Consider the following 16,626-nt stretch of genomic DNA (forward strand, 5'->3'; position numbering starts at 1 on the left):
TACTCTAAAATTGTATTGTCATGTTGGTTTAATAGTATAAATTAACTAAAAGTCATATAATCACAAATATACAATGGATGAATTTCATGATATGAAAATGATGCCTCACTAAATTTGTTTTTTCTTAAATTCAGCTTAAGTAATACCTTTATCAGTGATGTCTCCATACTTGACAAAATTTTTACTAAAAATTGGAAAAACTGCATTTCAACTCTTCTGACTATATGTAAGGTGACTCTGTAATTGTTCATTTAAGCAAGAACACTTCAGTAAGATTAGAGGCGTTCTGATAATAATTACATGGGGCCACAGAAGTTAGCCAGACTATCCCAAGCAAACCAGCATGTGTGACTGATCACCTTTAGAAGTAATCAAATTCAAATTTCAGTGCTTTCATTGAGATTTGCTTAGCACAGTTTACATTTTGTAATTGAGCTATTCTTTAAAATCAGTCTTCCCACAGCTCAGGATGTGACAGACTAACTTTTCCCCAGCATCACCAGTGGTTCACTTCAGCTGTCTGAACCCATATAACACCTTCATCCAATGTCTGATAGAGGATTGTGCTTCTTCCTTCCTTCCATTGAAAACATGGGGAAGCAGGACATGGTTAGACCAACATGAGAAGCTGCAAACAGACTCTCTTCATATTCTTTCAAAGTATGTATACAAAAAAGGTGCTAATTTTCCAAATCTCCATAATAAAACTCAACCCTTTCCTTTACAAGGAAAAATGCTAACATTCTAATTTTAACTGTTGGTGCCTCTGATGTTTTTCCTTCTCTTCTCATCCCTTCCTTCCACAGCTATCGTCTACTCCGTCTACTCCGTGCCATTGCTGCACTCACTAGGGGCTGGAGAAAGAAAGTCAGGAGTAGGCCAGCAGCCCCCAGACTCCCTCTCCTCCACCAAGGGCCCATCAGCGCTGGATCTGTCCCAGGGCAGCAGGAGCCCAGACTCCTGTTCTGTTTCATTTGTGGCCACTGGCGGAATGAGCCTCCTTGCTTTAGAGTCGAATCTTGCCTTCTAGGAACCTTATTCTAATAGTTATAATTTTAATAACTTCATAATTTGAATGTTCACACAATGAAAATATAATACAGTAAAGTCAGTTGAATGAGTTTGAACACTCATTCTCTGCCTGCTACTCACCTGCCTTTTGTCTTGAACAAAGCACAACACCCTGACAATGTTTGTTCTAGCTCAGCTCCATGATCCAACGAAATGGTAATGCTGCCAACCACCACTAGGTGGGGGTAAAAGTCAGAGGCAGGAAGACAATCATGGATTCAGAACTGGAAGCTTGATGAAGAATGTCTAAGGAGATACTCCTCACATTATTATTACCCTGCTGCTCTGAACTTCTAATTAAGTAAACAGTTTACTACTGAGAAATGTTATACTCTTAGGAAAATAAAACCTATGCAAAAGCATGAACTATATGTGAACTTCCATTTTTCAAAAAGAACAAGTCTTGGAACATACAAAATATCTCCAAAAAATAATCCTTATAATGAGGTATGCTAAAGTTTAATACTATTTGAGATTGTGCTGGCTGAGAAAGAGATTTTCTGCTGGCTCATATCTGTATTTCTTATGACTCTGTGCTTTCATGTTTAAAACATGTAAGTTAAACTTACTTTTAGGTCCAATACAAATAGCCCAGAATATCAAGTTAAATGGAGTTTCCCTGATTAGCTGTCCCATTCCTGTGCCTGTGATCACTCACATGAGTCTTTCTGCCTGGAATCTGCTGCACTATCCTGTGTGTGTGTGTGTGTGTGTGTGTGTGTGTGTGTGTGTTTCATTACGTACTGAGCTCAATGCTGAGAATAACATAACGCAGTCTCTAACTCAGGTTTCTAGACCAGTGGTAGAAACAGGCTAGGTCAGTGCTGAGGGCAGTGCAGCCGGCACACATGACAGGGCTGGGGGAGAGTTCCTAAGGAAATGCAGAGAACACCCTCCCAGTAGCCAGGGGGTGGGGTTGGGTGGGAGAAGCCATCTCTCCTGGGAGTGGAGACTAGGATTGCAGAGGAACAGTGTGAAGGAGACAAAAGCCGGCAGAGCAATGGCTTCAGAGTTTTGATATGCAACATTTTCAGAAAAGCTAAGAGACAAAGGAGACAGGACTGGGAGGTAGGACAACTGGGTTAGGTTGGTGGAAGTGGTGCTTGCTGTCAGGCTGAAGACCATGACTTCCTTCATCCTTTCTGTAACTGAAGGTTTTTGAACAGGAGATGTGGTCAATGCAGTGTTTCCATAAATACTGAAAAGCTGCACATGAATTAGCTGTGAGCATGGACTCTAGCACTGAGCCGGAGTTCAAATCCTGGCTCTACCTCTTACTCTTGTATGGCCTTGCACAATTTATTCCCTTCCCTGTTGCTCAATCTGCTCATCACTGAAATAGGCTGATGAGACTTCCACCTCCTAGAGTGGATTGAGGATCCCGTGGAACAATGCAGTGTTCTATGTCCCGTGGCGCTCCGGTGGGGCGGGGAGAGGCTGACTGAGGCAGGGAGACAGGAGCTGGTGCAGGAACCGCAGCAGGGAGAGCTGAGCGGAAGGTGGGGGACACGGGACGTGGTACAAAGCCGGAGACACAGGAGGCAGGAACACGGAGGATGGAAATGGCAGGGGAGCGATGGGATGGGGGCCCTGAGAAAGGGCAGCTCCCCAGGGAGGCTCTGGTCTCTGTCATGGGCAGCCTGGAGGACAGCGCTCCCTCCTCACACAGGGGGTCCTGGAGGGTGGTCAGGTGAGGGGATGACAGGGAGTAGGAGAGCGTCAAGACCCTTCCCCTGCTCTGTCTTCTGAGATGCAGATCGCACGTCACAGGGTCTGTGGCCCTCGGTTACATTTATTTTACACTCTGGGTCTCACCACGTCCCATAGAAAGACCCCATCTCACTTTTTTTTGTTTTTGTTTTTTTTAAGATTTTATTTATTTATTTGACAGACAGAGATCACAGGTAGGCAGAGAGGCAGGCAGAGAGAGAGGGGGAAGCAGGATCCCCGCCGAGCAGAGAGCCCAATGCAGGGCTCGATCCCAAAACCCTGGGACCATGACCTGAGCTGAAGGCAGAGGCTTTAACCCACTGAGCCACCCAGGCGCCCCCTCACTTATTTTCTTATCCTCAATGCCTGCTGTGTGTTGAGGAGTAGAGGGAAGGAAGGAAGGGGAGGGAGGGCTGAGCTTTTGAGTGATGGGTGGAAACACAAATGATAATCACGTATTTTATCTGCTTCAGATTTAAGAAGAGAAAAAGAACTCAGCAAAAAGTGGTATTTTGAAATCTCTTGACTAAAAAGCATTTTGTTAATAAACTGTGAAAGAGGGGCGCCTGGGTGGCTCAGTGGGTTAAGCCTCTGCCTTCAGCTCAGGTCATGATCCCAGGGTCCTGGGATCGAGCCCCACATCGGGCTCTCTGCTCAGAGGGGAGCCTGCTTCCCCCCCCCCTCTGCCTGCCTCTCTGTGTACTTGTGAGCTCTTTCTGTCAAATAAATAAAATCTTTAAAAAAAATAACCAGTAAAAGAGGTCCAGAAGGAGAGATTCCAACTAGTTTAAAGACTTGCCTGTTAATCATGTGATTCTTTGACACATATTTATAGCATCTTTCCCTGGGGCATACCTTCCTCCCTGCAGAAATCAACAACATCATCAAAACCAAAGCAAATCAAAAAACCAGGTCAGGTCAGACAAATGGCCTAAAGTATGCATTTTTTTTAGAGAAATGTCAATTGTAAAACATAATAAATGGGATTCCTTTTATAAATGTATAAAATGTTATTCAGATGGTGAAGAAATACTTATTCAATAAAACAGTCCCTGCCCAAAATGAAGGAATTACAAGAGGATAAAAGGAGGAGGAAGCTGGATGTGGGAGCTCCGCACACTAGCTCACAATGAGAGGGACCATCACAGTAATCCTCAGGGCCCCAGGGGAGGCGACAATGGGAGATCCTGGAGGAAGCACTTGGCCTACATGCCATAGACCATGAAAATACAGACTGTTATATATTGTTTCATTCATCCTGTGTTCTGCTGTATTAGTTCCCTTAAATTTGGTTGAATCACAAAAGCATTCAAGCCTCAGTCACATTAATAGTTGATATGCTTACAACCAAGCTCAGTTTGATGTTTACACACGATTCCAGAAGCAAATTCCGTTAGTTCTCTCTGCCGCTGCTCCAGGACAGGTTTTCACAGAAGAACAGAGAGTGCAGAATAGAAGATTTACCTTGATCTGAGTCTGGTGATTTACAATCACTCTTCAATAATAATTCTGTGTTTGTAGATTTCTGCCCTATAGATGAGATGACCCCAAAATAAAACCATTTACAAGGTAATTTTCCTTCAATGTACCTTGAGGTTATAACCACGCTTAAGATTCTCTAGGACGTGAGACCTTCTTTTCCTATTAAGCAGGGCAAACAAAGCCAGATGCTGACAGGCATAATCACAGCATGTGTGGGAATGGCCTGGGTCTCTGCATTGAGCCTTGATCATGTCACCAGCAAGAAGGCGGGGGTGGCCCCTGGGCTTCCACTCAGGCCATCATGCGAGAAGAATTGCAGCCCAGTAACGAACCATGCAGCTCAGTCCATCATGGGGCTTCCTAGTCTACGTCCAGGTGTCTCAAAGCCCCCTGGTGATGATAACAGCCTGGCAGGGCTCAGGATCACAGCACTAAGAATCCCTCCACTCCTCACAGGAGGAAGGGGGAGGCCTGAGGTGGCTGAGCATTTGTCTGGCTGGCTCTCTCCCTCCTCCCTTCATGTTCCTCCCTCACCCACCACTCGTCCCCTCCAGGCACCACCTGTGCTGATGGTGGCCCCACAAAGCCACTGCCTGCTCTATGGAAGCCACGAGAGACTCTGGAGAGTCACTGACTCTTACAGTTGCTGTCTCAGCTCAGTCTGCCTGGTTTCCATCTCTCTGTCCCTGAGGAACAGGGCTTTGAAGATGCACAGAGGGCTAAGCGTCCTAGGACTGGTATCACAAGGACAGAGAGGTGCTGGCTGTTTCTGGTGTTGGAATGTCCTTTTCCCCAGGGCTCACACTGTTTTCTAGGGAAGCCTGGCCTGACAGCTGGAGAGAGGAGCCACATTCTCTCCTCATCCTGTTCTCCATCTGTTCTGGATTTCTGCTGGGTCTGCTGAAAGATGGAGACCTGAGATCCAACACACCACCCGAGTATGGAATGAAATGATGGGGAAACACAGCCGAAAGCCCCTGAGAGAAAAGCTGGAAGGACAGTCATGACCAGGAGAGAGAATTGCAGTCTCCAGGAGCTCACACTGGAACATGAGGCTTCACCATTATAGACGGTGATGGTACAGAACATGTGGGATGCTGGACCTGTGACAGGATCACTTTGGGAGTAAAAGGTCACGGCTGTCATCAGCTGACAGACACATAATCCAGCACCATCTGAATTAGACATTTGACATTGGGAAGGCACCTGTTGCCAAAAGACACCTGTGTGAGCCAGAAGCTCCTAATGCCTTGAAAAGCTCTGCCAAGCCCGGCTCCTGCTCCCATCACTCTGTCTCCAGCGCTTGAACACGCACCAGGCCAGTGTGGGCTTCTCTGTGGTGCCCCATCCCTCCCTGGTTGCTGATGCTCTCCCTCCTCCCAGGGCCCAGCAGGTTAGTGTGTTGGCAAACTAAGTTTTGTCCCCCACAAGGTCCAGCATGGAAAGGTGATCTCCCCACAGAAGTCACTCTGAAATGCAGAGGTCAGTCTCCCCTATTTTTTGGGGAGCCCAGACATCACCCACAGGAGTTTGACTCTCCATCCCCCAGCTAAGATTCCCAATAACATGACACCTGGCCTGAGTGATGTCAGCAGTAGACTGACTGACAGCATGGGGGGCGGGGGACTCCCACTCTACAGAGCCCCTGAGCTGTCAGGGACAGCCTTGCTGGTGACAGCCAGTCTGGGCAGCAGCACATGTGTCTGTCACTGTCAGTGGATGAATTAATGCAGTGGCTGCAACCAGGGGCACTAAGAACAGCACCGAGGAGCAATGAACTGGGGGGACAGACAGATGGACAGACATGGATTGACAGGAAAGCTGTTCCATGTATATGAATGTAAATATGCATATCCACAGGCAAATCTCTGTAGTTTTTGCAGGTACGTATGACACCAAGCCTATCAGTCTATTTTCTCATTTGAGGCTAGGGAAATGGGGCATTGCAAGGACGAGCCACTCACCGAAAACTACCACTCACACTAAGTGCACAGTTGGAAAAAACAGGTTTCCTGCTTTGTATTTCTGGGTCCTTCCACTCTGAAGTGACTCTTTGCTGTAACAGACTTCACTTACCTGGTGAGCAATACCGAAGATGATCAGGTGCAGGACATACCTACAATGGCCAGGAGGGGGTGGTAGAAGTCAGTGTAAGTAATAAGTAAAACTCGTTCTTGAGAGGGAAGCACATTATTTAAAACAAATGTAAAACCTATCTAACCTATTAGGTTAGATCACAACTCGCATTCAAAGCAACAACTCGGAGAGAACATAAATTAATATCTGAGTGAAAAACATCCAAGCAGGTTACATAGCACACATGCTTCATTAACCTATTAACCTTGCTGAATTGAAGTTCTCGGTGAGCTCTTCTTTCTTTTTTTTTTTTTTTAAATAGATTTTATTTATTTATTTGACAGACAGAGATCACAGGTAGGCAGAGAGGCAGGCAGAGAGAGAGGGGAAGCAGGCTCCCCGCTGAGCAAAGAGCCTGATGCGGGGCTCGATCCCAGGACACTGGGATCATAACCTGAGCCGAAGGCAGAGGCTTTAACCCAGTGAGCCACCCAGGCACCCCTCAGTGAGCTCTTCTTAGTGGGGCTATTCAACCTCCCGAAGACTCTGTCATCTTCAGAATGGGATGAATTACACCTGCTTTAGACTTGCAAGGAAGGAATCCATATGTACCACGTATGGCATTCAATAAAGTGTATTTGACATTATTTAATGGATCAATGATTACTGTTACGAACTTAAAAAAATTAGTCTCTCTAAAAGGCAAGCAACTATTAATGCACCAGTGCTAGAAGAATTTCTACTGGGTTCTTAGGTCCAGCACTGTTACCGGAATGACTGCTCTTCAAGAACAGGTTCTGCTCTGTCCTCCCTTGACATGTGAGAGATATTGCTAAGTTCTGCAACCTCTCGGAAATTTTTCTCATGACCTTAATTACTCTTAGTCTTTAGAGCTTAAACATAACTCTCTCTGTCTCTGTGTATGTGTGTGTATGTGTGTGTGTGTATACACACACACACACACACACACACACATATATATATAAAATTCTACGTGTATAGAATGGATGCTGTGACAGGTTTTGCATTTGTTAGTTTGTGTTTAAATCAAGGCTCCATTAATTATGTGACTGCACAGATTAAATATTTTAAGATTTCAATGAGCTGCACTGCCGAATGTGGTTGTTATAACTATGTTGGCGTGTTATTTTAAGAAACAAGTGGTTATAAGAATCACATCGTACTTCATACTGGCTGATAATATTTATTTACAAAGCAACTAACTCGGCCCAATCCTAGGCCCATGGTGGACGGTGTCTGGAGAGTGAGCATTATTATTCCCATTTACAGGGATTTGACCAAGGACACACATCCTCCAGGTGGCAGGGCTTGGACTGGAGCTGTCATTCTATCCTTGTCAGTGCAATAAATCCTCCCAGAGTTAGGAGTACGGTATCATTCAGACTCTCCCAAGTGTCCCATTTGGCAGCTCTGAACTGAGAAGGACGTCCCCCTCAGCACATCACTGATCAGATGACATCGTTGGCTGTGGAGGGAGCTGGGCTCCCAGGCTGAGCCCCATGGTTGGACATTCCCGAGGTCAGCAGGTCTGGAAGGCTGCCAGGCACGTGGAGTCAGTCTGAACCTGCTGTTCCCTGCAGACCGCGAGCACCTGGCAGCCTCAGATCCTGTGGGAAAAGCAGGCGGATGGGAAGCTTTGGCTGAGGTTCTGAAGTAGATTCCTCTTATTTCCATTTTGTTTTAAGAATACTCTTGCTGATTTAGTGTGATGACAATTTTATATTTTCCTAATTTTGAAACCACAAGTTGGAAGGACTTCCAGGGCTATAAGACACTGAGCTTGCCCGGAAGAGTCTGCTCTCAGAGGTGCTCCTGGGGCAGCCTCCTGTCCCTGACACATGGGGTCCCTGAGGAAAGGATGGTCAGCCAGAGTCTCTTCCCTTCCCCCCTTCCCAGCTTCTGTGATGACACCTGTCGTTTGTACGCTTTTTGATAATAGCCATTATACCAGGTGTGAGTGAGGTGATGTCTCTTTGTGGATTTGATCTACATTTCCCTGAATTTCGGATAAACAACAAATAATTTTGTAGTTCGTGTTCACATATTGCATAGCACTTTGCAACTCTTTTCCCCATTAAATCTGACAACCCTATGTGAGCCTGCCTTTTTCCTTGAGGAACAAAAGAAATTATCTAGCAAATTAATTTTCTATTCACATACACAAATACACTCACACACTCCCTCACACACATTTCCATATATCTTTTGAGGAGAATCAAATGTATATCAACATAATTGATCTTCATTTCTTCTAATAAATCCTATTCAGGGATTATCAGATTTGTTAAACTATTTGGAAAGTCCGATGTGAAGAATTTACAAGGAGCCTGTCATCATCTGTTGACTGAGAGTACCATTGTGCCTACAGAGTTTTATTATTGTCAAGGATTACAAAAATGAAGTTTATGTTTGGAAAGGCGCCTCGCCCTATGCCTGACGTGTGGGGGGTGCTCTGCATGTAGTGGCTGAATTTGAAATACCAGGTCCACTCAGTGAGAGGTGCACAGAGTAGAGAAGAGGGGGTGAGGGTTCTAATCCTGCCTCAGCTGCTCAAGGTCCTATTATGTTGAATGAGTCACCTGAGCTTGGGAGCTGTTTTCTCATCTTTAAAGATGAGGACTGATGAATCTTCTGGAATGGGGGCTTTCCTTTTCATCTTAAATGTCTAAGTCTCTGTAATCCTATAGTTTGTGAATGGCCAGGATACTACTGATGACGTATTTTTTAAAAATGCGATTGCTAATCTAACAAATGAGAATTATTTTTAATAAAAAGTGTGTATTCGACACAATGTATTAAAACATCTAAATTAAAGATGAAAAGAATATCTTATCTAGAGTTCTCTCAACCAAATATATCAATGGCTTTCCTGTTTTGGGTTTTTAAGCTTTTTGTGCTCACTAAGAGTTGACATCCCAGGTACGTCCAATTGATTCCCTGTGACCTAGGGAAGAAGTCAAACTGAATTAGATCTCACATTCTCCCAGGGTCAGAAGGGAACTGTTCCTGGTCAGGGAAAGCATGCCAGCCTCTCAGAGTTTCAATGAAATGTCCAAGCTTCAGCACCTGGCTCTTTGCACAGGGTCTGCCTGAGTCCACACCTGTTCTGACCCCATGTCTCTCCCCTGGAGCTGAGGTCTGGGGCATCAGAGCAGTTTCATTCGTGAGAGAAGCGGGATGACCTGGGGGGACAGGAAGTGTTGCTCCCTCAAGAGTCACCTGATTTCTCTCTTCCTGCAGAACACAGGGTCTTGCTCAGGACCCTCCACTCCCTACATGAGTGTGGGGTGAAGTCTTGGCTACCCTTTGTGCCTGGCTCAAAAGTTTCCCTTTTTGTTTTTTTTAAGTGTGCACATCTTTTAACAATATGACCTTTCAGCACCACTTCCACAAGAGCACAGATGTACCACAGCAAGAAGAGAAGTGGAGGAACACAATTATCACCTGTTGAAATGCATTTCCAGACCCAGGATGGATCCATTCCTGCCTGAGGTGCCGAGTCAGCAAACCGAAACGTAGGTAACTTCCCTGTCCCTGTAAATGCTGCCTTTGACCAAAAACACAGCAGATCCCAACTAGGCAGGCACCAAACACCAAGAATCTGCAATAATTCCCCTATTCTAAGTAAGGTCAGGTATGCAGCCCCGGCCAGTCAACCTAAGCAAACACTGTCTCCGTATCCCCTGACTGACCTGCTATTCCTCCCTTTACTGCCTCTTAGTCTCTATGAAACTCCCTCTTGCCCCAAATCCCTGGGGCAGAGTGCTCCCCTGCTTGTGAGACTCTGAGCTCCCCAATCCATGGATTGTTCTCCTTTGAAGAAAGGGCACCACACCCTCCAGGCTGAATTGTTTCACTTTTGTCATTTGTCTCACCCAGGAGAGCATTTGGCTGGAGGTTTGACAGGAATAAGACTGCTCAGAGCCAGCAGGTGTTGATCCTTTAATGTCAGCAGTGTTTGAAGACGAATGGGAACAGTAATTGAGAGAAACAGAGTTCTGAAGGTTGACAATGGGACATAAAATTTATTTTCATGAAAGAATAGAAGGTTTTGGAATTTCTCCCCCAAAGGAAGATTTCCTTATTGGTGAAAATCTAGAAAGAGAGAAAGCAGGAAGGGAAGAATTCATGGGCTTTCTCACCCCCCCACACTGCTCATCTTCCATATGCGAACTCTTTCCACCTGTTGTTAAGCTGGGCCGATGTCAATCCCCTTTTCCCCACCATTCTCACTCTCTTCCCTACTTAACATTTAGCAGAGCTGCCCTAGACACCTGCTGAGGGTCTGAATGAAGGCCCTGGATTATTCTTTCAGCAGAATATTCTAGTCAACATCTCACCAGCTCAGCACAACCTCAAAGCCTGCATTTTGGGACGCTTGAGCCTTGAATCTTGGTTGGAGCTAGCATGTGTGCCTCTCAGTGTTTACCGAGAGGAGGAGCTCAGAAGCTGGGTCTAGCAGTGGGTGTGACAGACCCAGACCTCCCTGCCCCAGCCAAGTCCCCTTCCTGCCTTCTCCTTCCAGCCTAACAGGCTCTCATTAGCATAGCTAATTACCATAACTAGACCCAGGAGATCCTCCTCTACTTTAGATAATAGGAAAGGAAGCTTGTACTTACTCTGCTACCTTTACCTCTGGAAACTTCATTTCAGATGCCTTTCTCAGCTGACCCTTCCTGAGGCCCTGCCTTTACCATTTCTAAGGATCTCACACTGGATCTGACAGGTCCTGCCCCCGGTCTCCTCTGCTCCCTGGCTCAATGCAGGTTTCTTCCTTTGAGCACACACACACACACACACACACACACACACACACACACACACCTGGTTTTACAGGACTATCATATTTCCTGAAATTCTACACTATGAGGACCCCAGAAATCATCTACTGCAACCAGTCCAGTTTTAAGACGAAACACCAATCCCCAACATTTCTTGAGCTTTTTCTATGCATCTGGGACAGGCCACAAGCTTTGCTCACATTCCCTGCTCACTCTGCATGCAACCTAATAAGGTCCTTTTGACAAGTGAGGGAATGGAGAAGACGAGCTAGCCGAAGACTGCAGAGCCGGCATGTCACGTTAGGGCAGTTCCGTCTTCGGAGGAGACCTCTGGGAGAAGTGGTCCAGTGCTGGCTCAGGGAACCTGCTGCTTTCTCAGCAGGGATCTCTGCCCTGTGCTTATCCCTTTCTCCGGAGCAGCCTGCACACCCATTGCTCTGTCAGTACTGAGTGGCCGTTTGAGGCTTGAGATTTGTCTCCAGCCAGACCTGGCTCACATCCCCACCTAATGCCCTGTAGGCGTGCAGCCTCAGAAGAGTTGCTTAAAATAACAACCAGGATTTCCCCATTTCTAAATTGAGGGTAGTAGCATTCCTCTCAAGGGTGACTTTCAGGATGTGGTCAAACAAGAAGCAGAAACCAGTTAGTGTGGTGCTCAGGTCCAGTCAAGTATTGCTGTTATATCACTGGTGCCCTCCTTGCACCAACAGTCCTCAGTGTTTCTCAGCTGCCTAACCATCTATGTTCCCTCCTGCCTTGTGGTCAGACCTGCCCCAGCCCTCTGGCCCCTCCCTCTCTCCTCCCAGCCTCTTTCTCACTAGTAACTGCAGGTGCCTCTGGGAAACAGACACTCAGGTCTTAACCTGCCCTCTGCAACACACCCAGACAGTCTCTCCCCAGCAGGTGCAGCCAGTAGGTCACCCAGGGTTTCTTTCCACCAGGTGGGAGACAGAACCATGCTGGGTCCCCTTGCCATCCTGTGTGCTCTCCTGTTTCCAGGTAAGTCCTGACTTGTTCCCCGGTGCAGAGGACAGGGGACACCCTGAGGTTCCTGACCATCACTGTCTCACAGCTGTTTCCCTCTCCCCTGGCAGGTGGTGGAGCAGGGCTCAAGCTGAGTCAGACTGCTTTGTTGGTGGCACGTGTGGGCAGTTCACAACCTCTGGATTGCAAAGTGGACAGCTCGGTCAGCTACATCCACTGGTACCGCCACCAGGAGGGTACGGCACCAAAGAGGATCCTCTACCTAGACATGTCCACGTCCTCTGTGCAACGGGATTTTCCCATGAAAGCGGACAAAGTCAATGCCAGGAGGGGCAAGGATAGATACAGCTGTACTCTGTCGGTGCTGAAACTGGAGAAAAGCGACGAGGGCGTGTACTACTGCGCTGCCTGGGAGTACCACAGCCCTGTGCTCTGACCAGTTCCCTGAGCAAAAAGGTCTCTGTCTCCCAGGGCACTGAAGACCTGGCACATTCCAATGACTCTGGGTCTCTGGGGTTGTCCTGGGGTCAGCTCCCAGCACCTGAATCTCGCTAAGGACCCCTCCCCTCTCCATTGGTCCACTGCACAGAACCCTGGAACCTAAGGAGTCCCTGACGTGCAGGCGGGCGCAAACCCAGGGAGCTTTCCAGTCTGGAGGGACTGCTCTGAAAGTCGTCCAGCGCAGCGTTTCTGAAGCATTTGGAGAAGAATCTAAGCTGCTCAATGCAGTGGCCACTAGCCACTAGCCACATGTGGCTCCTGAGCACTTGAAACATAGCTAGTTCAACCTGAGATGGGCTGCTTGTGTAACATACAAGTCATGTTCTGGAGACTATTTAAAAAAAAAAGATGAAATACCTTCTTAATAATTTCTATATTAACTACATGTTGAAGTAATGAAGTCGCCCTTGAGATGAATGCTACTACCCTCAATTTAGAAATAGGAAAATCCTGGTTTGGATATCTCACAGTAAATAAAATAATCCTAGAATTTTATTTGTTTCTTTAACTTCTTTAAAATGCAATGTTAGAAAATGAGTCTCATATTGTGACTTATCTTTGTTTCTATGGAACGGAGCTGTGACAGGCTGGCGATTGAAGATTCTGGCCATCTCCAAAGAAGAATGTGGGGATAAAATATTGTGCAAATCATTTCAGAGAGAGACTTACCATAAAATGATTGAAAACCGAAATAGGAAGTGGACTCTTGATTCCAGTTTTCAAACTGCCGTCCCGCCCACTGCTTATTACTTTGAAGTAGAGAGTCAGTGAGCAAAGCACAGCAAACAGCTGGTAGGACTAACTTCTCAGCACCCTCATGCGCTGGCATACCTGGTGCTCCACTCATGTGGGGGGACATGATCCTCAGGCAGGTTGATGCAACAACCCCAGATGAGACCCGGGGCCCTCACTTCCAATTCTCCTTGAATGCTACTCCATATGGGATTTGGGGGCCGTATTCCTTGGACTTCTGTTCTCTCATCTGTACAGGGAGGTAGTTTAACTACCACAGTAATGGGGTTGGTCCTCTGTAATAAAGCAAAATTATACCAATAAGATATCACTATATTTGCTAAGTTCTTATAAATTTGTCAACTTCTCGAGGGAAAAAAAAAAAGAAAAGAAAAACTGTATTACTGATCCTCCAGTCCCAAACAGGAAAACACCTGCTGCCGTCGGTGGGGGAAAAGAAAAAGCTCTCTGCGGAAGTCTACGCTGAATTAAATGCCTTTTCAATTGAAGAGCCAACTTTTATGTACAACTCAATAGCACTGGTAAACATGATTGCCGAAAGGAAAGCCCAAAACGTTTGTAGGTAATTAGTCCCTCAGATTAATTAACTCCTCATCTGTCTCCCTGAGGTTTTGCACTAGGAGATTTATATTTAACACGTGCCTGATTGTGAAAAAGGCCAACACCCCTTTCCTCTAATGAAGCCTGGGTCAAGCCGAAGACCTCCAACACGTGCAGGAGGTGGGGGGGGGTGGGCAGAAACTTACTTTTGCTCTGTTTTGGGGATATTCCTTCATTTGTCTTCCCCATATCCTAATACCACTGAACCCTTTCCTCTCAGTGCCTGACTCCATAGGGGAGTGACTCTGAGACCAGAGTATTAGAGTTTTGTTAGAGAGAAATTAGCTAAATATGAAGACACTGTCAGAGAAGTCATCCCAGGTCAATGTAAATCTCAGTTTTCAACATGGGTCCATAGTGTCTTTGAGTTACAACCTAAAAAGAGAGTAGCCCCGTGCGTGGAGCACACAACCCCTATGTGGAGGGAAAAACAAGTCATATTTGGAGTCATTTCCTCTAGCTGCCCTTCTCCTTGCGGATAAGTTAAGCTTCACCAAGGACACTTTGGCCAAACACAGTAAAGCCAAACCATCCAGAGACCAACAAAACCTCCTATCCTAAGTAAATTGTTGCTAATTAAATGGTTGTTTAAATCGCTGATTCTAACAACACTGAAAACATCTTATTAGAATGTACAGGACCGAGTACGGTGGTGAATCCATTGATGTCTGTTGGACTGAGACTGACATTTTGACTCTTAGAGAGGGGCTCACATTACCTCATGGGTGGGGGATTTTGCTAGGTGAATGCTTGAAATATCCTGATGATTTGAGCTCAACTCATTTATTTCATTTTTGAGGTGGGTGAGACACAATGATTTTGGCTAATAGAAGCAACATTATATTATGAAATTAATGCTGAATAATGTCTACGAACATCTCATAAAATCATAGTTTCTTTTTTGTTGTTGTTTAGATTACTTGTTTATTTATTTATTTATTTGACAGAGATCACAAGGAGGCAGAGAGGCAGGCAGAGAGGAAGGGAAGCAGGCTCTCTGCTGAGCAGAGAGCCCGATGAGGGGCCTGATCCCAGGACCCTGGGATCATGACCTGAGCTGAAGGCAGAGGCTTTAACCCACTGAGCCATCCAGGTGCCCCATAAAATCATAGTTTCCATAGTTCTGTTATGCATTACTAACTGATCACACACATTAGTACTGTGGAAAAACTCATGTCTGTTACATCAGAGTCATCTCTAAAATTCACAATTCTGAAAATTTCTGGGCATACCTGGAGATCTATTTTGACTGTTTTTTGTTGGATGTTCTTTATGTTCTGCACCCAGAATGGGTTCAGGAACAAAGTTTTGAGTAGAGAAAAGGGCACAACCTGGAGAGGTCACTTCTAAACATTGGTTACAGGAGAGTTTTTCCTATGTCACTCATACCCTTATTGACTCATAGAAAACCTGTATGGCTTTTGATTTTTTTTTTAGAAATTTACTGTTAAACAGAATTCGCATGTAACTTAATATTAAAATTCTTGCATGTTATTGAGCACTTAGGCACACCATGTGACATCTGATGGTTAGAAATATGTGGAATAGCCTCTGTCTTAACCACTATTTTTCCCCTCTTCTCCATCAAACTTTGCTTCATTTACAAAACAAAATCTTTTTTCTCTGCTGATTCCTACTGCCTCCATGTGTCAAGTTAGAGACAAGGTTCATGCCAAGGGAGCTCAGTGTGCCTTCGTGGCCTGAGTGTTGCTTTTCCTGTCTGCAGAACAGATACCAGGTATAGACAGTGACACCAATACTGAGTCTTCCTATTAACACCGTATTTTCATTACCTCCTTTATTTAAATTCCTTTTGTCTACTTGCAGATGAGAGACTGAGACCCTCTAAAACAGAATTGTACAAAACCATAGTTTTGTTCAGCAAAGTTTTTCCCACTTTTATTGCCTGAAAGCCTTTCATAAAAGCCTGCTAGAAAACCAACCTCATGTGTTCATCTGGAGACGGAGAGGAAGATACGCTTTCAAGTATGACCCTGTGTTTCTCCTGCTGTGGGGGCATGGATTTCTCCCCCAGGCAAATTACAGTATGGTTGCTGAGGGGCACAAAGGATGGATACTGCAAAATTTCTCATTTCCTCCTCAGGATTAATGCTCCACTCCCCCCCCACCCCCCATTGCTCTGTGCCCCAGGATCCTTAACCTTTGTGGAAACAGTCATGGGAATCTTTGTTCCGTTTTCAAGTGGAAAGTTAGCCAATGGAATCTGAAGCTCAAAAAAACCATCCCCATGTCACCTGACAAAAGCATTTCTTCTTGGACACTAGAATTCCAAGCCAGTGGGCCCTGGGAAAAAAGAAACAAATCCCTGAAGTGGGTTAGTTGGTATAAAAGGGAATGACTTCTCCCACATGCCCCTCTTGTTCCTGAGCATGAACCTCTGGGTGTGGCGGGAGTTGGCACTATATGTTGGCCCCTGTGAGAATGCAGGCCCCCTTCAGGGAGGGAACCCAGACCTCACTTTCTTCCACTTCCCAGTCTCTTGCTGAAGCTTCCATTGGCTTCTTCCAAACAGCAACCATAGGATAAGGAAAACCATCTGTGCAGTCCCTGAAGGTCCACCTCATAATGCCCAGGGCAAGGTAAGGAGAGGTCCACTGTCCACGTGGAGGAGCAAAAGAATAAAAAT

The 16,626-nt window shown here is 45.8% G+C and overlaps 1 gene segment (V, D, J or C); it reads left to right on the forward strand.

Annotated features, from left to right (window-relative positions):
* Positions 1 to 11,992: 11,992 nt before the first annotated feature.
* Positions 11,993 to 16,626, forward strand: part of LOC308352359 (T-cell receptor gamma chain C region 5/10-13-like) — a 55,177-nt gene continuing 50,543 nt past the window's right edge. Inside the window, exons 1-2 of the C gene segment in view lie at positions 11,993 to 12,140; positions 12,236 to 12,539.

The sequence above is a fragment of the Martes martes genome, assembly GCF_963455335.1.
Source record: "Martes martes genome assembly, chromosome: 11".
Lineage (NCBI taxonomy): Eukaryota > Metazoa > Chordata > Mammalia > Carnivora > Mustelidae > Martes > Martes martes.